Genomic DNA, 26,459 nt, shown 5'->3' with positions numbered 1-26,459 from the left:
TTGATTGAGGAAACAGCATGAAAAAAGCACCGCAGAGAGTGTGTTTTGGTCTTGAAGATTCACGGGCTGCTTTCTAAGTTGGTGGAGGCCCATTGATGTATCGCAGCGTGAGAGAGAGGGAACGGGCAAAGTTGTTTGCCTGGGTGCAGCTGTAGTCTTCCTTGGAATATGGAAGAAGGAAAGCCACTAGTAAAAGCAGGAGAAGGAACAACTGCAAAGGAACAGCTACTCGTAACGCCCGGGAAAAGAAGGAGGGAGATGGAGAAACTGCTTCACTACGTTGTGGACAGGTTTCACCTCTGAAAACAAGAAAAAAAAAGAGAGAAAGAAAGAAAAAGCAGCTTTAGAGTGTGTGTATCTACCGGAAAATGCACTGCACATGAAACACCTGAACTGCAACTTGACAGCCTGCAGGACTGCTCAATGGGAAGCCAGCTGCTGGCTTGGGTTTACTGTCCTTTCTACTGAAGAGGAAACATTTCTTTCCAAGAGTTGAGATTAGTGAGCTTTTACCCTGTTTTCAGATGCAAACTGTAGCTTTCCCAACAGACAAACCAACCACCCTAAATCCATGTTGAAGTATAGAGGAAAGCCACCACTCAGACTGATGAGGCTCCTCTTTGCCTTGGCATTACTGAGATGTGTCCTTTGAACAGACCCTAATGTCCTGAGGGAGAAGTCCTCCCTTTGTCCTTCTCTGTCTGTTTGGGATAAGTGGCTCTGAGCTGCAAGTTTCTTTGTCCAGCTGTGCTGGTGGAACTAAAGGAAGGTTTAAAACTAAAAGATTCCCCACTTTGGCATTAGAAAGTATTTCTCAGGAGTAAAGGCAAGCCACGGTTGCACATTGGTGCAGAGCTCTAGGAGCAGGAGTGCTAAAGGAAACCATTCACCCAGGTGCAGCCCAGAGCTGGGAGGCAGAGGAGATTCTACAGGTGGGCAGAAATCACCTCCACTTGTATGTCAACCTGTGAGGAACAGCTGCCCAGCTTTCTGCTGGCACTCAGCTCACCCGTGCCATTGTCACTATCCTTCCAGAGATCAGGATAATAGAAAATAATACCTCCTGCTCCTGCTCTTGCCACCATCTGCACTTCCCCTCGCGGAGACCTGTGGAGAGAAGTAGCTTTTAGTATCCCGGTTTCACAAACTACAAGAAATGTCTCCTTCTCAACACAGTTGAGAGGAGTTGTAGGCTTGAAGTCCTGTTGTAAATTCTCTCATAAGGTACATGCATCTCAAATACTCAAAGTATTTCAACTCTGACTCACCAGATTTCCTTGTATTGTTTTCAAGTCATGTGAAACTTGTTCAATAAGCTGCTTCAGTTTCCTTCCAATTACATAGACCTTCTCCTCAGCTTCAACGTAATCACCATCTGATTTAAGCAGCAGGGAAGCAGTGAGTTCTTGAAGTGACTTGACTTTAAGCTGTCCTTCCAGCAGCTCTTTCTCCAGTTGCTTAGAACAAACAAACAAACAAACAAACAAACAAACAAACAAAAAACAGTGCCACAGTCACTCTCAACTTTAAGGATGTTCTCATAAAAGGAGGAGCTCTGGAAGGCTTTAGAGAACAACTCAACCTGCCTGGGAATCCGCAATACATAGCAATGGCTCTTACAGCTACAGATGAAATGAAGTTCTCTTGAGAAGACCAGTTGTACCTGCCTGAACTAACACTTAGAAATAGTCATAGCAGCAATTAATCCATATGGAAAAGATGTTGCGTCTTGGAAGCCTTACTCCAGCATAAAGACTGTTCATAAGGAACTTAATTATGATGCGTAATTACAGGGAAAAAATGCCTCGTATAGGCAATCTCTTAGTCCACTTCAGAAAGCAGCCATGTGCCTGAATGCAGCAGGTCCGAGGACACGCTGCAGACATCTTGAGAAATAAACATCTTGCTCTTCATTGTGTGGTGAGAACTACTGACTGGAAGCACTGGAAGAGCTGAGGTGCTGCAGTCAGGAGTGCACTTACCATGAGCTCCTTTTGGCATTCCAGTACTGTACTGAGGTCAGCGTTTGCACCAGCAACTTGTGCTTTATGCCGTCGTCTATCAGCACTTGCTAACCACAGGATGAGTTTTTGGCTCTGATCATGGAAGTCCTAGAGAAACAAGAGATTTGCGCAGAAGAGAAAAAACACTCTCAGTGCTTTCACCTGGCTTTGCCTCCAAACAAAATGACCAGCCCAGATGAGACAGAGCCAACAACAAACTCACGGTTAGTGAGGCTACAGCAACCTCATCAAACTATTCCACCTAGGTAATAAAAGGCTCTTACCCAGTTCAAAGATATCTTTACCAAACTCTTTAGACCTCACAGAGTCAAGTTTCTAAGAAAATGAAGGGTCTTGATTCTGAGCAACCATTCCGCTGATGTGCAGGAACTGCCCCTCTGCCTTCTCCCCTTATCTCCCCCGCAGCAGCACCCTCAAGAGGAGTTTTCCCCTACAAGCTGGCACGGGGTATGCACCTGGCACTGCAGTAGGGCTTGCTGTAGACCTTTCCTCCAGCTGTCCAGCGCTTGAGTTGCTTTCTCCCAGTGCAAGTTCACCTGCCGAATCTTATTCTGAAGCTCTCTGAACTCTGTGCTGTCCGCTTCTGTGAATTCTTTGCTGCTCAGGTTGATGGAAAGCACCACTGTCTTGTAGTTATCAAATGCTTTAAGCACATCCTGGTAGAAAAAGAAGATTTGCAAAAAGATGAATGACACAGAATAAGGAAAAAATGCAGTACGACTGCTCACAATACCCAACCCCCCAAGACAAGGCCTGTTTTCTAAAAGAAAAGGCCTAAAAAGAGAAGCCTGAGGCTGAACGTTTTGTTTGGGAGAGAATAAAATGTCTCTCCAAGAAAAGAGAAAGGGAGAGGTTTTTCTTTCAGCCTGGCTGCCTGTGTTCCCAGGCACGCTGCCTGCCAATCTCTGCATGTGAAGCCAGAAGCACCTTGCTTCACTACTCTCTTTAGTCCTCTTAGCCAAAACCAGCTTAGCTCCTCTGTGGCACACACACATTGTTATTAGCATTCATGGTGATGAGAGATCCTAGGAGCACAAAGACAATGATAAAGAGCACCAGCATCTTGAAATCCCACTTCTCAGGATGCCACAACCTACTTTCAGTTTCTTGACCCTCTGTTCCAGCACCTGGACGCTGGTTGGAGGTTTCACTTGGTGCAGCTCTTCCAGCTCTTCCTCAGTTTTATCAAGCCAAGCAGAGACATCGCTGAGATCTGAGTTCAGCTGCTGCCACTGCTGCAATTTCTGTTTCATCCTAAGCTTATTTCTGAGGTCTTGAGCTTGGACGAGCTCCCGCCTATCGACAATGCCTACAAATGATGGAACAACAAGTATTTAGAACTTCAGTAAGATGAAGAGTCAGTACAATCGATGCAAGGAGTTTTACGAGTAAATTATTCTCTGATCAATAATTGCTACCAGGTCCTACTGTTACCCAGACACATTTTGCCTTGAGATTCTGCAGTCTGTGAGTTGCATATTACTGGTCATGCTATCCACACAGTCATGCTACAGAGGATTTTAATCACATGAATGGAAGACCTTTTAATTCACCTGGAAGAACAGAGCAAATCTAAGGAGACAGAACTCAGTGAGCCCAGCTGTGATGCTGAGAGAGCTGGGGCTGTTTAGCCTGGAGACAAGAAGGCTCTGGGGAGACCTTATAGCAGCCTTCCAGTACACAAAGGGGGCTTATAGGAAAGATGGGGAGAAAGTCTTCAGCAGGGCCTGTTGTGATAGGAGGAGGGGTCATGGTTTTGAAACAGAAGGAAGCACATTCGGACTTGATATAAGGAAAAAATTGTTTACAAGGAGGGTGGTGGAACACTGGCACAGGCTGTCCAGAGAGGTGGTGGATGCCCCATCCCTGGAAATATTGAAGGCCAAGTTGGGCTGGGCTCTGAGCAACCTGATCTGGTTGGAGATGTCCCTGCTCCTTGCAAGCGCATTGGACCAGATCACCTTTCAAGGTCCCTTCCAACCCAAACTCTTCTATGATTCTCTAATTCATCGTGGGACGGACAGATCCAACAGTCAGGACTTGGGTTTATGCTTCATTCATTCCGAGCTAAAGGAGATGGAGATGCCACCTGTGCAATCTCTACCACTGTTTCTGGAAGCCCATCTAAGCCCTTCTCAGATGCTTTCCTATTCATCCCATGAATGGGACTCAATTTTCCTCCATTTGTAAGACTTGAGCCATGAACTAAGTAAGCTGGTGCATACAGCTGGAGTCTGCTTTTTATCACTTGATTTGCTTTTGTGATTGCAGTACAGATGTGTTTGTAATGCAGTCTCAAGCACCCGAAACCAGGAATGAGGTCCTAAAAGGTGAAGAGAACCAGCTTGTTGGCCCATTTGGAAGAAGGCACCACAGCAAAGACAGTGAAGAACAGAATACATTGCCAGCTTTGACAAAACATTTCTGTAAATGGGAGCTGCAGCATCCAGAGTACCAGTAACTGAGAAAACGAAATATAGCAATCTTATTTTATCCAAAGAGACACACTTTTTTTTTGGTTTGAAATCTGATTAAAAGTCTCTGAAGTATTCAGTATCACACAAAAGTGAAACTGTTCCCATTCACTCTAACCAGCAAAGAGACAGAAGTCTATTATGAGTGATAAAAACCTCAGTTCTGGCAGGAAAAGTAAAAGCTTAGAACAGCAAAGATGGGTTGGGCAGTACCAGGTGAGGAGGCAGCTGAGCAAATCTTAGCAAAACACATCAACGTAGAGAACAGTGCTTTACTTCTCCTTTGCTCCCGAGGCAAATGTGCTGCCTGTGTGCCATCTCTGCTTTGTCTCCCCCAGAGTCACAGGACAAACACCACAGCACCAAAGCCACCCCTAATGCTCTGTACCTGTCTGCTGCTCTGCAGCTGGTGTATTCAGAAGCTCTTGGTTATCTTGGGGTTCGTCATCACTCAGGTTAGTAGACATCATTTTCTCCTTGTTGATGCCTCTGCTGCTTGCAGAGCTGAGCTGCTTCACCTGCAATGACATTTTGGTGGGTGAGCCCTGCAGGTTGACAAGCCGCCCAAGGTCAAGCTTCAGTTGTGTCCCTTTGGGGTGGCTGGGCTGCTGCTGAGCTCTCGCATGCCAGATTTAGCACTGGGCTTCTGCAGCTTTACTAACAGTTTATCCTGGGTCTCTGGGCCTTCCCAGTAAACAAACACACACCACAGTGACGCTAGTTATTACAAGACTGGACGTGGCAAATTCATTGCTTCTGCAGTACATTTGCTGATGCTCCTTGCTGGATTCTGGGTCTTGGCAATATTGACTCTAAGGCTTCAAGACTGGATTAATGGTAACAAAAGCAGCCAGACACCAGTACCATCTTGTGAATCTGTAAAGAGAAACTCTTCCAGAAATGACAAGAATTGACAAACTGCAGGTGCACTTTGGGGAAACGGCAAAAGCAGAGCCCTCTCAGACTTGCCATCCATAGAATCAGCAATGTATGAAACACAGTCGCTCTTCTTGCAACGATCTCTGTCCAGTTCCATTGACTGCAAGTTTGATCCATTCTAACCCGCCGCCCAAGTTCTCACACTTCTCTCCCCGACAGTTATAGGGCTTGTTTTGCTTTCTCTGTTAGCAGACCAATTGATACTAACCCTGCACTCTCCTTGTTTGACCAAATTGCAGGGATGTGCGATTTATGCTCATAAAGTTCCTCATGCACCTGGATTTTCTATCTGTCGCTGCTCACAGGGATATTTCACAGGACCCTTCTCCAGCGTTAATTCTCTCCTGGCCCATGCCAGCTCCCTTTTAGACTCTGCTCCTGCAGCACCGGACAGACTGTGGCTGCTCTTCCACAAACACATCAGGTGGGCTTCTCTGGCCCCTTGCACAACAGAGTGGGAATCAGCTCTGACGCTGGCACTGACTGTCTCACCCACTGGGAAACTCAGCAAAGAGTGAGCAGCTGTAGCGCCGGAGAGCTGGCAGAGTCACTGCCCTTGCCACTTACGCATCCTTCCAAGAGAAAGTGACTGCTGAAAGGCCTCTCTGCTGTGACACTGCCACAGACAAACATCATGGCATGTGAAAGGCATTTAAAAAAAAAAAAGCAAAGCAACAAACAGTTTTTATCCTTTTCCGGTACTCCTCACAAAATCTTGACCACTGCCACTGAGCACTCAAAGCAGAAAAGCAGTTGTTCAGATTCATTAAAAATCCACAACTTGCTGCAAACGACAAATAGTTAGACAGCACTGTAAAGCAGAAGAATAGCAAGTGTGACGCTTCTGATTGACTCTTCTCCCTTCCTTGCTTCACATGGTGAGCTCTACCTGTTCTTCTGCAAGTACAGCACATTAAGGCACCCTGAGTCTCTCACTCTTGCTCTGCAGAGCATTCCTGTGCTTTACCTGATTTTGATTGCAGTTGTCTTGAAGCGTCATCTGGACTTTGTCCAAATTGCACTTCACTTCCTCCAGCTTCAAGGCAATAGCCTCTGTCTCCTTTTGGTAGTCTACGTTATCTTCACGACCTTCCGTTAAAGAAAGGATCTTCTGTTCAATCTGTGATAACGCCGCCTAGAAGGGACAACAGTCGATTATTCATTCTTAGAAGTACAACACTCCTTTCCTGAGAACATTCTGAAGTCACTGCCCACACTTCCCCTGTCCCTGAAGAACAGAAACATACAGGCAAAAAGAGAAATAGGTGCACACTCCCTAGATATTCTCCACTCTCATCTCCTTTTACTGTCAACAAATACATCAATGTTATATGAGTTAGTCTTACAAGTGTTTCCAACAACTGTCTCTGCAGGAAGTTACAGTAACTCAGCTATGGAGCCATAGAAGAGGAGAGCAGAAATGACAGACTCAACTGGGATGCAACCAAGAAGACAGCGGACCCCTCTGGGGGAGAAGGAGGCAGTGCACGGACTGGTCACGTCATCCTTTGGGAGGAATGGCGCTGCATTACCAAAACATACTGACGTTACCACCTGTCAGCCAGGCCACTGTGAACTGTGGGGATCTGTGTTTTAATTCAAGCTGCTGTGAATCAAAGTGCATCTCTGCATCACTTTAAGCTCACCTTTTTAAGGTGAGTATGGAGACAGGTACCATGGCTCAACTGCAAAGTAACCAGCTGCAAGAAATTAACTGCTTCACCTCAGACATCCACATCTAGAGTCTGCTGCCGCTTCGTGCTCTGTGTATTTGTCTGTGTAGATCTTGACTAGGCTAGAAAATCCTCCCCCCTCCAAGTTCACGTCTTAACACTGAGCCAGAGTGTTAACAGGCGACAGGAATTCAACTGCGCTTACAGCTGCCTGAAGCCTGCTTGTTTCCCCTGGGTGGAACTGCCCTGTTGAAGCCTATGCTGAGAGGAACCCTGAAGGGGATCCAGACACAGCCAGCTCCTCCGGGTGCGTTCAGCATCCTCACTCCCACAGAGTTCAGCACCCGAGCACTTGGCTGAACCACAGCCTAAACCCACGCCAACAAGTGGCACGGACTCCGTTCCTGTTAAAAAGACCCCACCCTACAAAACCAACAGAAGAGCTGAAAATGTCTCCTCGTCATTTCAAATGGGGACATGTTGGTGTGGGCTCCTTTATATGAGTGAAGTTTGTTGCTTTAGGTAGGCTCAGTGCTTGAAGCAAACTGCTACAGCAGACTGGCACCGCAGGGAACTTCAAAGTGGGATGCCTGCACAGTTTCCTAGAATCTGCATGCCAGGACTCCCATCCAGCCCAGCCCCTCATGCCAGTCCTCTTTTCCTCCACCTGTTTTCACCAAGGGCTACCACCCACTCCTTTCCTTCTGCTGCCATCCAGTAGAAGAGCAGTAGGTCCAAATATTGCCACTGCTCACAGAGGGCAGGGGAACAGCTCCTATCTTTCTACCGATGCTGCCAGACTTTGGCAAAAAGTGCAGAAGAAGAATTTACCAGCTGGGAAGCTATCTTATACCAGCCTTTCAAGTCACTGCGACAACCGTAGAAAGTGAAAATGCCAACAGAAAAAAATATTCCTTTTTTCCTAGCTGGTTTATCACGACTACGACCAGCGAAAGATTTAACAGAGGATTCAAACTATACTGAGCCATGTTCCTGAAAATAATCCAAATAAAAACAAAGCTGTGAAAATACTCAGGATCCTACCTAAATCCCCCAGATGCATAAAGATCCCAACTCTAAAAATAGGTATTTAACTAAGCCCTTGGAGAGCTGCCCCTGAAGCTGAAGCCAAGAGGTTCCCTGTTTTCTGCACAGCGCAATGCAGCCGATGGAGAGCGGGGAGGAGAAGCAGTAAGCACAGCTCTTCTGCTGCACACACTCCAGGGAAAGGCGACTTGTTTGGGAGGCAGCAGCAAACTGACGGCTCAGTCTTACCTGGTAATCAGCAAGCTGCAGTCCCGCCATCTGCTGTATTTTGGGGGCCTGGGGGTCTGACCCCAGGGTCACTTGAGTTTTGTGTAGCTGCTGTTGCAGCCCAGCAACCTGGGCCTGGCACACCTGGAGGGTGGGTTCTGGCTCAGGCCTACCACAATCCACCGTATCCTCCGAGTCTCCCGCTTTCCCTCGAGAGCCCTGGCTGGCGTCGGAGACAGGAGGCGGCCTCTCCCTCTGAAGCAAAGCACATGAAAGAAATGCAGTCATCCATCTCATTTTTTCTTTCTTTTTCTCAGAGAGAAAAAAATGCATTGTTTCCGCTGTCAATGTCTTCCTTTAATCATTACTGTTCTTGTTTGCCTCTGAGATAGTACGGGAAAGTGCCGTTAAACAGCGAAAGTAAATCTGAGTAACCAGATCCCGCAACAGCAGCCTAAGTGTGTCTAGGCATACGTCACTAAAGAAATAAAAAGGGACCAGTTGACTTCAACCTCCACCTGAAATTTCCAGCTCTAGTTCCAAGCCTGTTTGTTTGGGTTCATTCATGCCAATAACAAAACATCACACACCTATAATACTGTGCGTGACAGCCGTTTGTCACACATGTTCAGCAGGGCCCGTAGCAATGGGACCAAGGGTAGTGGTTTTAAACTCAAAGAGGGTGGATTAGGACTGGAGACAAGGAATAAATTTTTTACGTTGAGGGTGACAAAGCAGTGGCACAGGTTGCCCAGAGAGGTGGTGGATGCCCCATCCCTGGAAACATTGAAGGCCAGGTTGGATGAGGCTCTGAGTAACCTGATCTGGTTGGAGATGTCCCTGCTCCTTGCAGGGGGCTGGACTGAATGGCCTTTACAGGTCCCTCCCAATCCAAACCATTCTAAGATTCTCTGCATGTGTACGTAAGCATTTAGGTTACGCTTACGGCATGCTCTGCCCCTCCCCAGCTGGATATCGCTTGATCCCCTTCCTCTCCAGAAACGGAAGCTCAGATACAAAGTCAAATTACCTGAATAAAACGAACCAGTATCGCCTGAGTAGGAGTTCATGGACACAGCATGCGATCACGTGCTGAGACCATGGAGGCACCACCGAGTGGACGGTTACCATGGCGAACTGTTGGAATCATAGAATCCTAGAATCATAGAAACTGATAGAATCATAGAGCTTCTCATCCACGGGAACTCCCAAGTCCTTCTCCTCAGGGCTGCTCTGCATCCATTCTCCGCCCAGCCTGGATTTGTGCTTGGGATTGCCCCAGCCCATGTGCAGGACCTTGCACTTGGCCTGCTTGTACTTTGCACAGGCCCACCTCTCCAGCCTGTCAAGGTCCCTCTGGATGGCATCCCTTCCCTCCAGCGTGTCGACGACACCACAGAGCTCGGTGTTGCTGGCGAATTTGCTGAGGCTGCACTCTTCCCAGCAGATGTCCGGGAGGCTGATCAGGATAGGGCCTGCAGATGTCATTTAGAATTGCTTGCAGAAGATTCAAAACTACGTATGCAGAAATAGGGACAAGAGTTTCACGTGGAAGCACAGCCTGAGCGAGCAGAGTATCGCTGACGGCCATGGCCACGGCGGGGGTCTTGAAAGGCAAACCGCTGCCGCTGCCGCCCAGTGCTGCTGCTAACTTGGGAGCCTCAGTACACAGAAAGCAAGCTGCAGCTTTTCCCATTAAATGGACCCAAATGGTTTTTAAAAGCTGTCCCAGAGAGTCTGCTTTTGTGCACCCAAGGTTGTTCCTTTGTCTGAATAACAGAAAATTGTTGTGCACTGATAAAATAGCTGCTTTCCCTAGGAAGCGCTTTAACCCACACCTATTCAAAATGCGGTTGTGATGATGGGTCTATTTCGATCTCAGCACAGCGAGCACACGGCAAAGATGGCAGTGCCTCCCTTCCCTGCCCTTCCCCACCCAGGGAAGTGCCCACAGGAGACAGGCTGCTCTTACCCTGAGAGCTGAAGTTAAAAACAAAGCATGGATTTGCGTGGCTCTGCCTGAGGTGCCTTAGTGCCTGCACAGTCTAAGGGCCTGTCACAGGAGTTACTGGTTGATAGGGCTGAATCCTGCTGATACATCCGTTGGAGAGATATATCTATCCCAGCACATTCCGTCCAGTTCCTTGGACGGCAGAGGAGCTTACAGCCCCTGTTCCTGGCTGCCACGAGCACGGCCAAGCACAGGCACCGCCACGGCAGCTGCTTGGAGTCTCAGCCCAGCTGTAGGCCGCACCGTTCCTTCCAATGGCGCACGCTCCTGCGAGCCGTGCACTCGGAGCTGGAAGTCCTGGAAATGCCACTGCTATCGTCATCATCCGTCTCAGAAGACATTTTCTGATGTCGTTTACGTCCTGTAAGATAATGACTCAGCAAAGCAGTTGAGGATGTGGTCGGCTGTTGTGCTGACCCAGTGCCTGAAGTGCTCTCTAAGGAGAGCGGTGTGAACGGGAACACAAAAGCAAGTGGATGGCCAGACTGTGGAAAATACTGTTTACATCTGTTTTTCACAGCGTTTGCCTACTGACGTGTGGTGAGTTAAATGGCACACTGTTTCATAGCTAAGACGTCACATGATTTAGGATCTGGATATGTTTGAACTCTTTCCATCTTTACACGTAGGAGTCACCCGCCCTCCTCATGCATTGTTGTTCAGTGTCAGCGACTTCAGTTTAAGCACATGAAGAAAACAAGATGGCTGTGCCATAACAATGCCAACTTCTGCTGCTACTGCCTGACCAGCCAAAACCTCCTTCACTCCTCCCAACGTCACGTACTCGGGAGCTGGCACAGCCACTGACAGTGGTTAACGGCACATTGCCTATGTCCATTTTCCCCGGAATTTCTGGAGTCTTAACTTTATATGTGGCTTTATTTTCAGTGCTTCAGCCTGGCTGCAAGTTTGTAATGGAAACGGGTTTAAGACTGAAGCTGGTGCCTTTTAAAGTACTTTCTGTATGTTATACTGACACAAAAAAAAAATCCCCCACAAGCCCTACCTTTGGCTGAGCTGCTCTTTAGTCCTGTGGATTCACCACAGTTGTCCAGTGATGTGTGGCTCACTCAGCTGTAGAGCGTTGTGGCTGAATAAACAGGTACCATGAAACCTCAATGTGTGGCTTTTTGGTCATTTCTTTCCTGTAGCTGAGCTCAGCCTGGTTTCACGAGCATATAACATGCGTGCTCATGGCGCCTGTGGGCGTCTCAGCCCGACCTCCACAGTCACGCCACGAGCTGTGGGTTGCTTTGTCAGGTACTCAAGCTCTTTGGACCAGCACCAAGTGACTACAGAAAATGGAGGCTGGGGCCTCGTCTTTCAAGGACTGGCAAATTTAACGGTCGGGGTGGCAAGTCATACTAAACCACAAACCCTCTGCTTCCCATGCTGGCAGAACGGTTGTTGACTACTTCTGGAGGCGGGGTAAGTATAGCTGAAAGCAGACGGAGGCCTCACAACACTTCCAAAGAAGTAAAACTTCACCTCAAAACCAGTTTTGGTCTGGTGTCACCTCTCCATACAAAGCATGTGCACACATGCATGCGCGTGTTCTTCCTCACACTATTGCTCTTGCCCTCTCTTTTTAATATTTTTCCTTTTTCTTCTTCAAATTTATTTTCCCCTGCATAGGTTCCTTAATGGCAGAAGAGCTGAATATCATGACAGCAACTGACAGTTCTTGGCACAAAGGTTTGCATGGGCATTTGTGACAACCTGGCCACGAAATAATGGTTAGAGCTGGCTGACTTCTACAGAGACAGAAACTTAAATGAGCTCTATTGGAAAGTAATTGCTTTCAAAATGCAAAATACTGACGGCAGAGGGAGAGAGGAGAGTGTATGTCCGTGTGCGGCCAGGGCTGGGCAGGATCCATCATTGCTCTCTGGATACAGCGCCACTGTGAAAGCTGTAGCTGTGTGTCGTACTGCAGCCGCGATCGGGACCAGACTACGCAGTCTCTCTCTCACTCCCCCCACCCTCCCAGAGAACAGGGAGAGAGAATGTAAGAAAAAAGGCTCCAGGTTTGAGATAAGGACAGGGAGAAATCCTTAAAGTTACCGTTACAGGCAAAACAGACTCGACTTGGGGAAAACTAATCATTTATTCCTAAGAGCAAAGCAGGAGAACGAGAGGGAGAACAAGATAACTTCACCCCACCCCTCCCTCTTCCCGGGCTTAACATTATCTCTACCACCTTCCCCTCACCCCGAGTGGCACAGGGGGAAGAGGGAATGGGGGTGACGGTCCCTTCATCACACGTTGCTTTACGCTGCTACTTCCTCGTCGGCGGGAAGAACTCCTCACATTCCTCCCCTTCTCCAGCGTGCTGTCCCTCCCACGGGCTGCAGTCCCTCATGAACTGCTCCGGCGTGGGTCATCTCCTCCACGGGGTGCAGTCCCTCTGGAATGGCTGCCCCACCGGGCCCTCCACGGGCCACAGCCTCCTTCAGGCATCCGCCTCCCCTGATGTGGGGTCCTTCACAGGCTCCAGGTGGATCTCTGCTCCTCCGTGGGCTTCCATGGGCTGCAGGGGGACAACCTGCTCCACCATGGGCTGCACCACAGGCTGCAGGGGAATCTTGGCCAGGAACAGCATTACTGCTCCCTCTCCTTCTTCACTGACCTTGGCGTCTGCAGCCGTTCCTCTTACAAGAAATTCTTCACAACAGGCAGGCAGACGCCTCTCAGGAGCTCTTCACATCTCCTCTCCTCTCCACTTCTCGCAGCCGGGCCGGGCCGAGTTGGGCCCAGTCGGCCGCCTGGCGGGAGGCCAGGTGTTGAGGCCTGCAAGGCCCACAAGGCTCGTGCCTCCACATCGTCGCCTCCATTCTACGTCTTCACATCGTCTTCCCTTTTTTTTCTATTTTACCCTTCTTAAATACATTAGCGCAGAGGCATTACCAGGGAACATTCTGCTACCAATTGTCTCGGATTGGAAAAGGCGCAGATTTTTTTGTTTCCACCAAGTGACTACAGTACCAAACGATACAGGCAACGTGAAGCGTGCACAGCGCTCATTTGAGGCAAGATGCCTCCTCAACTGCTTGTCTGTCATGCTGACCCGAGACAGGCTGCTGTGCTTGACTGAGGTGAAGTTTCCGCATCTAAGAACTCCGTATTCAATCCCCCTGCAAGCTTAAGAGCACTGCACCTAGAAAAGAGTGTACCTACCCAAGTAGAAAGCGTGTTGCTTACAGCTTTAAATTGTATAGAAAAAGTCTGTTTTCCATAGAAAAAAGCTGAAATTTGGTCCAGATATACATTTTGAGATGCGAAATTTAAGCCATTTTGCGTGACAGGGAACGGAGGCGATGAACCTGCAGCTGCAGCAGCAGCCTGCGCACTGGTGCGTAGGGTGCAAGGGTGTTGCAGTGGCTCCATTGAGGAACTGACACAGCAGTTCCCCTCACCCCTCCCTCTTCCCTGGCTTAACATAGCCATGATCTTCACCACAGGCTGCAGGGGGATCTTGGCCAGGAGCAGCATCACTGCTCCCTCTCCTTCTTCACTGACCTTGGTATCTGCAGCCATTCCTTTCACAAGAATTTCTTCACAACAGCCAGGCAGACACCTCTCAGGATCTCTTCACGTCTCTCCTCTCCAATACTTGCAGCCGGGCCGGGCCAAGTCCAGCAGAGATGGCTGCCCGGCGGGAGGCCAGAGGATGAGGGCCGTAAGGCCCACAAGGCTTACGCCTTCCCCCCATTGCCCCCATTCTACGTCTTCACATCTTCCTTTTTCTGTTTTCCCCTTCTGAAATACGTTATCGCAGAGGCATTACCAGGGAACATTCTGCTACCAATTCGCTCGGCCTTGGCCAGCAGTGGGTCTGCCCTAGGCCCGGCCGAGTCCACCAAACAAAGGGGAACAACTTCTAGCAGCTTCTTACAGAAGCTGCCACCGTAGCCCCCCTCACTAAACAAAACCAGAACACTGGGAAATCGGAAGCTGGAGCACAAGCCTGGCTCCACAGACACAGCTCCACCCAGCAGTGTGCTGGCTTAGCGGCTGTGGAAGCTGCCATGTCCGGAAGGGCTGCCGGATCCGCGTGTCTTTAGAAGGCTGGAGCGCGGGCACTGCTGCTTGAGACCGAGGTCGAGACACGTCAGTACGGCACGGGCCTGCCTTGTCCCAGATCTGAGCACACAGCCCGGATGTGAACTGCTGTACGGTACCACTGCTAAAAAATGCCAAACTGTCAGCTTTGACTTTCCTCAACCATGTTGCTGACTGCGCAAGCCTAACTACATCCCAGTTAGTTATTAGTTTAGTTTAATATCCTGGTAATGAACTGTGCTTTCTTGCCATCACGGTTGGGAAGAAGCTGTTGGTTTGCTCCAGGGACTGTCTTTCTCTGAACGCAACAATGCAAAGCAACTTGCTTCATAAACCGCCCTGCCCGAAGATGGGAATAAGCAAGCACCAGTGGTGACAAGGGCAGAAAAGGCTAATCATAAAGCCCATTTTGTGCACCTTACCCGCTCCAGCACTGTCATATCTCCCGGTTTAGAAAATCCGTTCCAGACGGGAGAAATAGTTCAGCCATCCAAAAGAGTAATGAGCATTGGCTGCTTCAACTTCATCTTCTGCCTCCAGGAAATTACCGTCAGTTGCAAAGGAAAGGCTCTGTGCCACTGGACACAGGCTCCACTGCTGAATTCCTCATCTCTTGCTCTGACAAGCACGAGAGTGGTTATGCTGCTCCTGACGCTGTTGTGTTAGCATGCAAACAAGCTGACTTACACGGGAGCGGAAGGGTCAGCACTGTTGGAACGCAGGGCTGGTTGCCTCCCCACCAGACACAGCAATAGCCCCTGCAGCCACTGGCAAAGTTTTAGTGACTGTACTCAAACTGTACAACTGAGCAGCAGTGGCAACGCTGACTGTACACAGGGTTTCTGTAGCCATTGCCCAAGTGTCGGTTTCATTTTACAGGTGAAGATTTTAAAAATGCACAATTCTCTCCCAAGATACTGTACACTATTCAGTAGGTGAAAATAATAAAAAAAATCCTTCATTAAAAAAGTAATTACATATTTGTATACATCAGCCATAATCATGTTCATCTAGAAAACACGTGCATTACAAACCATTGCCGTGCAATGCCACAATTTCTTATTTCAAAGCTGGTATAGAAAGAGAACACAGCAGTCCTAACCACCAGGACGCTGTATGTCAACCAAAACAAATGGGCATCCTTTTATTGAAAGTGTTACGATAACTAGAATACAATGACAAGATTCAAAAAGATGCAGACTTTTTTGTTTCCACCAAGTGACTACAGTTCCAAACGATACAGGCAAAGTGAAGCGTGCACAGCGCTCATTTGAGGCAAGATGCCTCCTCAACTGCTTGTCTGTCATGCTGACCCGAGACAGGCTGCTGTGCTTGACTGAGGTGAAGTTTCCGCATCTAAGAACTCCGTATTCAATCCCCCTGCAAGCTTAGGAGCACTGCACCTAGAAAAGAGTGTACCTACCCAAGTAGAAAGCGTGTTGCTTACAGTTTAAAAATCTATAGAAAAAGTCTGTTTTCCATACAAAAACGGTGAAATTTGGTCCAGATAAACATTGTGAGATGCGAAATTTAACCCATTTTGCGTGACAGGGAATGGAGGCGATGAACCTGCAGCTGCAGCAGCAGCCTGCGCACTGGTGCGTAGGGTGCAGGGGTGTTGCGGTGGCTCCATTGAGGAACTGACACAGCACAAAACTTTCTGTATTCAATTCTGCAACGTCAGTGCTTGATTGAGGAAACAGCATGAAAAAAGCACTGCAGAGAGTGTGTTTTGGTCTTGAAGATTCACGGGCTGCTTTCTAAGTTGGTGGAGGCCCATTGATGTATCGCAGCGTGAGAGAGAGGGAACGGGCAAAGTTGTTTGCCTGGGTGCAGCTGTAGTCTTCCTTGGAATATGGAAGAAGGAAAGCCACTAGTAAAAGCAGGAGAAGGAACAGCTGCAAAGGAACAGCTACTCGTAACGCCCGGGAAAAGAAGGAGGGAGATGGAGAAACTGCTTCACTACGTTGTGGACAGGTTTCACCTCTGAAAACAAGAAAAAAAAAGAGAGAAAGAAAGAAAAAGCAGCTTTAGAGTGTGTGTATCTACAGGAAAATGCACTGCACATGAAACACCTGAACTGCAACTTGACAGCCTGCAGGACTGCTCAATGGGAAGCCAGCTGCTGGCTTGGGTTTACTGTCCTTTCTACTGAAGAGGAAACATTTCTTTCCAAGAGTTGAGATTAGTGGGCTTTTACCCTGTTTTCAGATGCAAACTGTAGCTTTCCCAACAGACAAACCAACCACCCTAAATCCATGTTGAAGTATAGAGGAAAGCCACCACTCAGACTGATGAGGCTCCTCTTTGCCTTGGCATTACTGAGATGTGTCCTTTGAACAGACCCTAATGTCCTGAGGGAGAAGTCCTCCCTTTGTCCTTCTCTGTCTGTTTGGGATAAGTGGCTCTGAGCTGCAAGTTTCTTTGTCCAGCTGTGCTGGTGGAACTAAAGGAAGGTTTAAAACTAAAAGATTCCCCACTTTGGCATTAGAAAGTATTTCTCAGGAGTAAAGGCAAGCCACGGTTGCACATTGGTGCAGAGCTCTAGGAGCAGGAGTGCTAAAGGAAACCATTCACCCAGGTGCAGCCCAGAGCTGGGAGGCAGAGGAGATTCTACAGGTGGGCAGAAATCACCTCCACTTGTATGTCAACCTGTGAGGAACAGCTGCCCAGCTTTCTGCTGGCACTCAGCTCACCCGTGCCATTGTCACTATCCTTCCAGAGATCAGGATAATAGAAAATAATACCTCCTGCTCCTGCTCTTGCCACCATCTGCACTTCCCCTCGCGGAGACCTGTGGAGAGAAGTAGCTTTTAGTATCCCGGTTTCACAAACTACAAGAAATGTCTCCTTCTCAACACAGTTGAGAGGAGTTGTAGGCTTGAAGTCCTGTTGTAAATTCTCTCATAAGGTACATGCATCTCAAATACTCAAAGTATTTCAACTCTGACTCACCAGATTTCCTTGTATTGTTTTCAAGTCATGTGAAACTTGTTCAATAAGCTGCTTCAGTTTCCTTCCAATTACACAGACCTTCTCCTCAGCTTCAACGTAATCACCATCTGATTTAAGCAGCAGGGAAGCAGTGAGTTCTTGAAGTGACTTGACTTTAAGCTGTCCTTCCAGCAGCTCTTTCTCCAGTTGCTTAGAACAAACAAACAAACAAACAAACAAACAAACAAACAAACAAAAAACAGTGCCACAGTCACTCTCAACTTTAAGGATGTTCTCATAAAAGGAGGAGCTCTGGAAGGCTTTAGAGAACAACTCAACCTGCCTGGGAATCCGCAATACATAGCAATGGCTCTTACAGCTACAGATGAAATGAAGTTCTCTTGAGAAGACCAGTTGTACCTGCCTGAACTAACACTTAGATATAGTCATAGCAGCAATTAATCCATATGGAAAAGATGTTGCGTCTTGGAAGCCTTACTCCAGCATAAAGACTGTTCATGAGGAACTTAATTATGATGCGTAATTACAGGGAAAAAATGCCTCGTATAGGCAATCTCTTAGTCCACTTCAGAAAGCAGCCATGTGCCTGAATGCAGCAGGTCCGAGGACACGCTGCAGACATCTTGAGAAATAAACATCCTGCTCTTCATTGTGTGGTGAGAACTACTGACTGGAAGCACTGGAAGAGCTGAGGTGCTGCAGTCAGGAGTGCACTTACCATGAGCTCCTTTTGGCATTCCAGTACTGTACTGAGGTCAGCGTTTGCACCAGCAACTTGTGCTTTATGCCGTCGTCTATCAGCACTTGCTAACCACAGGATGAGTTTTTGGCTCTGATCATGGAAGTCCTAGAGAAACAAGAGATTTGCACAGAAGAGAAAAAACACTCTCAGTGCTTTCACCTGGCTTTGCCTCCAAACAAAATGACCAGCCCAGATGAGACAGAGCCAACAACAAACTCACGGTTAGTGAGGCTACAGCAACCTCATCAAACTATTCCACCTAGGTAATAAAAGGCTCTTACCCAGTTCAAAGATATCTTTACCAAACTCTTTAGACCTCACAGAGTCAAGTTTCTAAGAAAATGAAGGGTCTTGATTCTGAGCAACCATTCCGCTGATGTGCAGGAACTGCCCCTCTGCCTTCTCCCCTTATCTCCCCCGCAGCAGCACCCTCAAGAGGAGTTTTCCCCTACAAGCTGGCACGGGGTATGCACCTGGCACTGCAGTAGGGCTTGCTGTAGACCTTTCCTCCAGCTGTCCAGCGCTTGAGTTGCTTTCTCCCAGTGCAAGTTCACCTGCCGAATCTTATTCTGAAGCTCTCTGAACTCTGTGCTGTCCGCTTCTGTGAATTCTTTGCTGCTCAGGTTGATGGAAAGCACCACTGTCTTGTAGTTATCAAATGCTTTAAGCACATCCTGGTAGAAAAAGAAGATTTGCAAAAAGATGAATGACACAGAATAAGGAAAAAATGCAGTACGACTGCTCACAATACCCAACCCCCCAAGACAAGGCCTGTTTTCTAAAAGAAAAGGCCTAAAAAGAGAAGCTTGAGGCTGAACGTTTTGTTTGGGAGAGAATAAAATGTCTCTCCAAGAAAAGAGAAAGGGAGAGGTTTTTCTTTCAGCCTGGCTGCCTGTGTTCCCAGGCACGCTGCCTGCCAATCTCTGCATGTGAAGCCAGAAGCACCTTGCTTCACTACTCTCTTTAGTCCTCTTAGCCAAAACCAGCTTAGCTCCTCTGTGGCACACACACATTGTTATTAGCATTCATGGTGATGAGAGATCCTAGGAGCACAAAGACAATGATAAAGAGCACCAGCATCTTGAAATCCCACTTCTCAGGATGCCACAACTTACTTTCAGTTTCTTGACCCTCTGTTCCAGCACCTGGACGCTGGTTGGAGGTTTCACTTGGTGCAGCTCTTCCAGCTCTTCCTCAGTTTTATCAAGCCAAGCAGAGACATCGCTGAGATCTGAGTTCAGCTGCTGCCACTGCTGCAATTTCTGTTTCATCCTAAGCTTATTTCTGAGGTCTTGAGCTTGGACGAGCTCCCGCCTATCGACAATGCCTACAAATGATGGAACAACAAGTATTTAGAACTTCAGTAAGATGAAGAGTCAGTACAATCGATGCAAGGAGTTTTACGAGTAAATTATTCTCTGATCAATAATTGCTACCAGGTCCTACTGTTACCCAGACACATTTTGCCTTGAGATTCTGCAGTCTGTGAGTTGCATATTACTGGTCATGCTATCCACACAGTCATGCTACAGAGGATTTTAATCACATGAATGGAAGACCTTTTAATTCACCTGGAAGAACAGAGCAAATCTAAGGAGACAGAACTCAGTGAGCCCAGCTGTGATGCTGAGAGAGCTGGGGCTGTTTAGCCTGGAGACAAGAAGGCTCTGGGGAGACCTTATAGCAGCCTTCCAGTACACAAAGGGGGCTTATAGGAAAGATGGGGAGAAAGTCTTCAGCAGGGCCTGTTGTGATAGGAGGAGGGGTCATGGTTTTGAAACAGAAGGAAGCACATTCGGACTTGATATAAGGAAAAAATTGTTTACAAGGAGGGTGGTGGAACACTGGCACAGGCTGTCCAGAGAGGTGGTGGATGCCCCATCCCTGGAAATATTGAAGGCCAAGTTGGGCTGGGCTCTGAGCAACCTGATCTGGTTGGAGATGTCCCTGCTCCTTGCAAGCGCATTGGACCAGATCACCTTTCAAGGTCCCTTCCAACCCAAACTCTTCTATGATTCTCTAATTCATCGTGGGACGGACAGATCCAACAGTCAGGACTTGGGTTTATGCTTCATTCATTCCGAGCTAGAGGAGATGGAGATGCCACCTGTGCAATCTCTACCACTGTTTCTGGAAGCCCATCTAAGCCCTTCTCAGATGCTTTCCTATTCATCCCATGAATGGGACTCAATTTTCCTCCATTTGTAAGACTTGAGCCATGAACTAAGTAAGCTGGTGCATACAGCTGGAGTCTGCTTTTTATCACTTGATTTGCTTTTGTGATTGCAGTACAGATGTGTTTGTAATGCAGTCTCAAGCACCCGAAACCAGGAATGAGGTCCTAAAAGGTCAAGAGAACCAGCTTGTTGGCCCATTTGGAAGAAGGCACCACAGCAAAGACAGTGAAGAACAGAATACATTGCCAGCTTTGACAAAACATTTCTGTAAATGGGAGCTGCAGCATCCAGAGTACCAGTAACTGAGAAAACGAAATATAGCAATCTTATTTTATCCAAAGAGACACACTTTTTTTTTGGTTTGAAATCTGATTAAAAGTCTCTGAAGTATTCAGTATCACACAAAAGTGAAACTGTTCCCATTCACTCTAACCAGCAAAGAGACAGAAGTCTATTATGAGTGATAAAAACCTCAGTTCTGGCAGGAAAAGTAAAAGCTTAGAACAGCAAAGATGGGTTGGGCAGTACCAGGTGAGGAGGCAGCTGAGCAAATCTTAGCAAAACACATCAACGTAGAGAACAGTGCTTTACTTCTCCTTTGCTCCCGAGGCAAATGTGCTGCCTGTGTGCCATCTCTGCTTTGTCTCCCCCAGAGTCACAGGACAAACACCACAGCACCAAAGCCACCCCTAATGCTCTGTACCTGTCTGCTGCTCTGCAGCTGGTGTATTCAGAAGCTCTTGGTTATCTTGGGGTTCGTCATCACTCAGGTTAGTAGACATCATTTTCTCCTTGTTGATGCCTCTGCTGCTTGCAGAGCTGAGCTGCTTCACCTGCAATGACATTTTGGTGGGTGAGCCCTGCAGGTTGACAAGCCGCCCAAGGTCAAGCTTCAGTTGTGTCCCTTTGGGGTGGCTGGGCTGCTGCTGAGCTCTCGCATGCCAGATTTAGCACTGGGCTTCTGCAGCTTTACTAACAGTTTATCCTGGGTCTCTGGGCCTTCCCAGTAAACAAACACACACCACAGTGACGCTAGTTATTACAAGACTGGACGTGGCAAATTCATTGCTTCTGCAGTACATTTGCTGATGCTCCTTGCTGGATTCTGGGTCTTGGCAATATTGACTCTAAGGCTTCAAGACTGGATTAATGGTAACAAAAGCAGCCAGACACCAGTACCATCTTGTGAATCTGTAAAGAGAAACTCTTCCAGAAATGACAAGAATTGACAAACTGCAGGTGCACTTTGGGGAAACGGCAAAAGCAGAGCCCTCTCAGACTTGCCATCCATAGAATCAGCAATGTATGAAACACAGTCGCTCTTCTTGCAACGATCTCTGTCCAGTTCCATTGACTGCAAGTTTGATCCATTCTAACCCGCCGCCCAAGTTCTCACACTTCTCTCCCCGACAGTTACAGGGCTTGTTTTGCTTTCTCTGTTAGCAGACCAATTGATACTAACCCTGCACTCTCCTTGTTTGACCAAATTGCAGGGATGTGCGATTTATGCTCATAAAGTTCCTCATGCACCTGGATTTTCTATCTGTCGCTGCTCACAGGGATATTTCACAGGACCCTTCTCCAGCGTTAATTCTCTCCTGGCCCATGCCAGCTCCCTTTTAGACTCTGCTCCTGCAGCACCGGACAGACTGTGGCTGCTCTTCCACAAACACATCAGGTGGGCTTCTCTGGCCCCTTGCACAACAGAGTGGGAATCAGCTCTGACGCTGGCACTGACTGTCTCACCCACTGGGAAACTCAGCAAAGAGTGAGCAGCTGTAGCGCCGGAGAGCTGGCAGAGTCACTGCCCTTGCCACTTACGCATCCTTCCAAGAGAAAGTGACTGCTGAAAGGCCTCTCTGCTGTGACACTGCCACAGACAAACATCATGGCATGTGAAAGGCATTTAAAAAAAAAAAAGCAAAGCAACAAACAGTTTTTATCCTTTTCCGGTACTCCTCACAAAATCTTGACCACTGCCACTGAGCACTCAAAGCAGAAAAGCAGTTGTTCAGATTCATTAAAAATCCACAACTTGCTGCAAACGACAAATAGTTAGACAGCACTGTAAAGCAGAAGAATAGCAAGTGTGACGCTTCTGATTGACTCTTCTCCCTTCCTTGCTTCACATGGTGAGCTCTACCTGTTCTTCTGCAAGTACAGCACATTAAGGCACCGTGAGTCTCTCACTCTTGCTCTGCAGAGCATTCCTGTGCTTTACCTGATTTTGATTGCAGTTGTCTTGAAGCGTCATCTGGACTTTGTCCAAATTGCACTTCACTTCCTCCAGCTTCAAGGCAATAGCCTCTGTCTCCTTTTGGTAGTCTACGTTATCTTCACGACCTTCCGTTAAAGAAAGGATCTTCTGTTCAATCTGTGATAACGCCGCCTAGAAGGGACAACAGTCGATTATTCATTCTTAGAAGTACAACACTCCTTTCCTGAGAACATTCTGAAGTCACTGCCCACACTTCCCCTGTCCCTGAAGAACAGAAACATACAGGCAAAAAGAGAAATAGGTGCACACTCCCTAGATATTCTCCACTCTCATCTCCTTTTACTGTCAACAAATACATCAATGTTATATGAGTTAGTCTTACAAGTGTTTCCAACAACTGTCTCTGCAGGAAGTTACAGTAACTCAGCTATGGAGCCATAGAAGAGGAGAGCAGAAATGACAGACTCAACTGGGATGCAACCAAGAAGACAGCGGACCCCTCTGGGGGAGAAGGAGGCAGTGCACGGACTGGTCACGTCATCCTTTGGGAGGAATGGCGCTGCATTACCAAAACATACTGACGTTACCACCTGTCAGCCAGGCCACTGTGAACTGTGGGGATGTGTGTTTTAATTCAAGCTGCTGTGAATCAAAGTGCATCTCTGCATCACTTTAAGCTCACCTTTTTAAGGTGAGTATGGAGACAGGTACCATGGCTCAACTGCAAAGTAACCAGCTGCAAGAAATTAACTGCTTCACCTCAGACATCCACATCTAGAGTCTGCTGCCGCTTCGTGCTCTGTGTATTTGTCTGTGTAGATCTTGACTAGGCTAGAAAATCCTCCCCCCTCCAAGTTCACGTCTTAACACTGAGCCAGAGTGTTAACAGGCGACAGGAATTCAACTGCGCTTACAGCTGCCTGAAGCCTGCTTGTTTCCCCTGGGTGGAACTGCCCTGTTGAAGCCTATGCTGAGAGGAACCCTGAAGGGGATCCAGACACAGCCAGCTCCTCCGGGTGCGTTCAGCATCCTCACTCCCACAGAGTTCAGCACCCGAGCACTTGGCTGAACCACAGCCTAAACCCACGCCAACAAGTGGCACGGACTCCGTTCCTGTTAAAAAGACCCCACCCTACAAAACCAACAGAAGAGCTGAAAATGTCTCCTCGTCATTTCAAATGGGGACATGTTGGTGTGGGCTCCTTTATATGAGTGAAGTTTGTTGCTTTAGGTAGGCTCAGTGCTTGAAGCAAACTGCTACAGCAGACTGGCACCGCAGGGAACTTCAAAGTGGGATGCCTGCACAGTTTCCTAGAATCTGCATGCCAGGACTCCCATCCAGCCCAGCCCCTCATGCCAGTCCTCTTTTCCTCCACCTGTTTTCACCAAGGGCTACCACCCACTCCTTTCCTTCTGCTGCCATCCAGTAGAAGAGCAGTAGGTCCAAATATTGCCACTGCTCACAGAGGGCAGGGGAACAGCTCCTATCTTTCTACCGATGCTGCCAGACTTTGGCAAAAAGTGCAGAAGAAGAATTTACCAGCTGGGAAGCTATCTTATACCAGCCTTTCAAGTCACTGCGACAACCGTAGAAAGTGAAAATGCCAACAGAAAAAAATATTCCTTTTTTCCTAGCTGGTTTATCACGACTACGACCAGCGAAAGATTTAACAGAGGATTCAAACTATACTGAGCCATGTTCCTGAAAATAATCCAAATAAAAACAAAGCTGTGAAAATACTCAGGATCCTACCTAAATCCCCCGGATGCATAAAGATCCCAACTCTAAAAATAGGTATTTAACTAAGCCCTTGGAGAGCTGCCCCTGAAGCTGAAGCCAAGAGGTTCCCTGTTTTCTGCACAGCGCAATGCAGCCGATGGAGAGCGGGGAGGAGAAGCAGTAAGCACAGCTCTTCTGCTGCACACACTCCAGGGAAAGGCGACTTGTTTGGGAGGCAGCAGCAAACTGACGGCTCAGTCTTACCTGGTAATCAGCAAGCTGCAGTCCCGCCATCTGCTGTATTTTGGGGGCCTGGGGGTCTGACCCCAGGGTCACTTGAGTTTTGTGTAGCTGCTGTTGCAGCCCAGCAACCTGGGCCTGGCACACCTGGAGGGTGGGTTCTGGCTCAGGCCTACCACAATCCACCGTATCCTCCGAGTCTCCCGCTTTCCCTCGAGAGCCCTGGCTGGCGTCGGAGACAAGAGGCGGCCTCTCCCTCTGAAGCAAAGCACATGAAAGAAATGCAGTCATCCATCTCATTTTTTCTTTCTTTTTCTCAGAGAGAAAAAAATGCATTGTTTCTGCTGTCAATGTCTTCCTTTAATCATTACTGTTCTTGTTTGCCTCTGAGATAGTACGGGAAAGTGCCGTTAAACAGCGAAAGTAAATCTGAGTAACCAGATCCCGCAACAGCAGCCTAAGTGTGTCTAGGCATACGTCACTAAAGAAATAAAAAGGGACCAGTTGACTTCAACCTCCACCTGAAATTTCCAGCTCTAGTTCCAAGCCTGTTTGTTTGGGTTCATTCATGCCAATAACAAAACATCACACACCTATAATACTGTGCGTGACAGCCGTTTGTCACACATGTTCAGCAGGGCCCGTAGCAATGGGACCAAGGGTAGTGGTTTTAAACTCAAAGAGGGTGGATTAGGACTGGAGACAAGGAATAAATTTTTTACGTTGAGGGTGGCAAAGCAGTGGCACAGGTTGCCCAGAGAGGTGGTGGATGCCCCATCCCTGGAAACATTGAAGGCCAGGTTGGATGAGGCTCTGAGTAACCTGATCTGGTTGGAGATGTCCCTGCTCCTTGCAGGGGGCTGGACTGAATGGCCTTTACAGGTCCCTCCCAATCCAAACCATTCTAAGATTCTCTGCATGTGTACGTAAGCATTTAGGTTACGCTTACGGCATGCTCTGCCCCTCCCCAGCTGGATATCGCTTGATCCCCTTCCTCTCCAGAAACGGAAGCTCAGATACAAAGTCAAATTACCTGAATAAAACGAACCAGTATCGCCTGAGTAGGAGTTCATGGACACAGCATGCGATCACGTGCTGAGACCATGGAGGCACCACCGAGTGGACGGTTACCATGGCGAACTGTTGGAATCATAGAATCCTAGAATCATAGAAACTGATAGAATCATAGAGCTTCTCATCCACGGGAACTCCCAAGTCCTTCTCCTCAGGGCTGCTCTGCATCCATTCTCCGCCCAGCCTGGATTTGTGCTTGGGATTGCCCCAGCCCATGTGCAGGACCTTGCACTTGGCCTGCTTGTACTTTGCACAGGCCCACCTCTCCAGCCTGTCAAGGTCCCTCTGGATGGCATCCCTTCCCTCCAGCGTGTCGACGACACCACAGAGCTCGGTGTTGCTGGCGAATTTGCTGAGGCTGCACTCTTCCCAGCAGATGTCTGGGAGGCTGATCAGGATAGGGCCTGCAGATGTCATTTAGAATTGCTTGCAGAAGATTCAAAAGTACGTATGCAGAAATAGGGACAAGAGTTTCACGTGGAAGCACAGCCTGAGCGAGCAGAGTATCGCTGACGGCCATGGCCACGGCGGGGGTCTTGAAAGGCAAACCGCTGCCGCTGCCGCCCAGTGCTGCTGCTAACTTGGGAGCCTCAGTACACAGAAAGCAAGCTGCAGCTTTTCCCATTAAATGGACCCAAATGGTTTTTAAAAGCTGTCCCAGAGAGTCTGCTTTTGTGCACCCAAGGTTGTTCCTTTGTCTGAATAACAGAAAATTGTTGTGCACTGATAAAATAGCTGCTTTCCCTAGGAAGCGCTTTAACCCACACCTATTCAAAATGCGGTTGTGATGATGGGTCTATTTCGATCTCAGCACAGCGAGCACACGGCAAAGATGGCAGTGCCTCCCTTCCCTGCCCTTCCCCACCCAGGGAAGTGCCCACAGGAGACAGGCTGCT

The 26,459-nt window shown here is 48.1% G+C and overlaps 1 pseudogene; it reads right to left on the bottom strand.

The window, feature by feature from the left end:
* Positions 1-225: 225 nt before the first annotated feature.
* LOC147600471 (nesprin-2-like) lies at positions 226-9,495 on the bottom strand (annotated as a pseudogene).
* Positions 9,496-26,459: the final 16,964 nt, after the last annotated feature.

The sequence above is a fragment of the Chlamydotis macqueenii genome, chromosome 5 (genome assembly GCF_036417535.1).
Source record: "Chlamydotis macqueenii isolate bChlMac1 chromosome 5, bChlMac1.mat, whole genome shotgun sequence".
NCBI lineage: Eukaryota > Metazoa > Chordata > Aves > Otidiformes > Otididae > Chlamydotis > Chlamydotis macqueenii.
Note: the sequence above shows the minus strand (reverse complement) of the source record. Positions and strands in the feature narration are given on the sequence as shown.